The following is a 1652-nucleotide window of genomic DNA, read 5'->3' on the forward strand; positions in this document are numbered from 1 at the left end:
GAAGACTAAGACGACTCCACAGAGGAGCCGGAAGGAGTTCGGGGCCAAGTTGGTTCAGAGGGAGTTGGAAGTACTCGGCCACCTCCTGGAAGAAAGCCGGAATCGGGAAGCGGAGACCCCCCTCTAGCTGGCCCTGGAAAAAGGTGACGCAGCCGGGCGGGGGAGTGTGCATACGATGGTGGCTCTCGGGGACTTCTATCCTATACTCACTCGGGATTTCGTACTTCAGACGCATCTTCGAGCGGGTTCTCTCGGTGAACTTGGTGACTCGGACTCATACCAAGGTCCCGGGGCCGGAACACTCGCAGACGGGTGTCCTGTGACGGAACACTCGCGGATGGCACGTCCATTGATGGCACAGACCCCTCAGAAACCATCACTACCAACCAGAGAAGACCTAAAGCAGGCTACTAAGGAAGGAAAAGGAACTCGACGCAAGAAGAAAGCTTACTTGAGGCAAGAAGGGAAGAACGGCGAGCAGAAGGAAACCGGAGCGAGAGAGCAGAGAAGAAGGCACGAGACGGCGGAAGGGAGGGGCGCAGCGCGCCCAGCCTCCCCTATTTATACCAACCCTAGCAAAGGTCAGCCGTCCGATCAGACAGTCGAAAAAAGGCGGGATCTCCTGACAGCCGTCCGATGATGCGAGTTTCCGAGGCGGGATACGGCGCAATTATGGCGACGATTCGGTTGTCCCATCGGACACCCCGCCGCAGTAACTCGCACCATGCCGATCACGTGCGCCGGCCGACTCATCCAATGTCCCCCCGACACGTGGCAGCCCATCACTGGCGGGTCAATGCAGGAATGTCAACCGGTACCACTCGACTCGGACTGGGTCTAGTCAGTCGAACACGTCTCCTTCGACTAGACTAGTGGGAAGGCTGGTGTTACGGTCGTAAGGATACGGGTCGGGACCCGACCGAGAGACATGACCGAGTCGAGTCAACTATCCAAGGACAGTCGGCTGAAGCACTGAGGCCCGGATCCAGGTTCCCGGGTACCAGCCCAGAGACCCTCCACCCAAGCCCGACAGCCCAGTGGGCCCGCCGAGGAGACGAATAATCTCGCCAGGCCGACTCCCAGATAAGCCGAGTGGTTGGCATACCCGACTCACCGACTCACAGATGGCCCGACTGAGCGGGCATCCCCGACTCAAGTCGCATGGCCCCGATAGCAGCCCCGACCCGACCCAAGGAGTCGGGGCCGAATCGTACCTTTTGTCCTACTGACCACTCCTTCTGACAGCCACGCCGCCCGGCATGGCCACGCGCCGCCTCGGCGTACGACACTGTCCACAGTGTACTTCGACATTAAAGGCACCATTCCGCGCCAGTACAGAAAGTACCCGCACAGTAAGGCTCCCCTTGCTGTACCCAGGGTACGGACCAGCTCCTCCTTATATAAGGCGAGCCCCTGTAGAGGGGCCAGGTAGGTGCTCACTGTTGCTCTACTGTTGCCACTCGTTTTCCCTTCAACTGCCGTCGCTGACTTAGGCATCGGAGTGGTCTCGCCGGTCCCGCCGGCCAGCCATCTCACGGTGTTTTGTGGTCGCAGGTCTCCGGCGACCAGCAGCTCGTCTCCACCATTCTCCCGCACAGCGCCTGAGGAAGTGACGTGCGCGCCCAGGGGAAGTTCTTGACGGGAACATGGGT

This window comes from Curcuma longa, chromosome 8 (assembly GCF_044706935.1).
Source record: "Curcuma longa cultivar G26 ecotype Majalengka, Jawa Barat chromosome 8, ITB_CL_G26_1.1, whole genome shotgun sequence".
NCBI lineage: Eukaryota > Viridiplantae > Streptophyta > Magnoliopsida > Zingiberales > Zingiberaceae > Curcuma > Curcuma longa.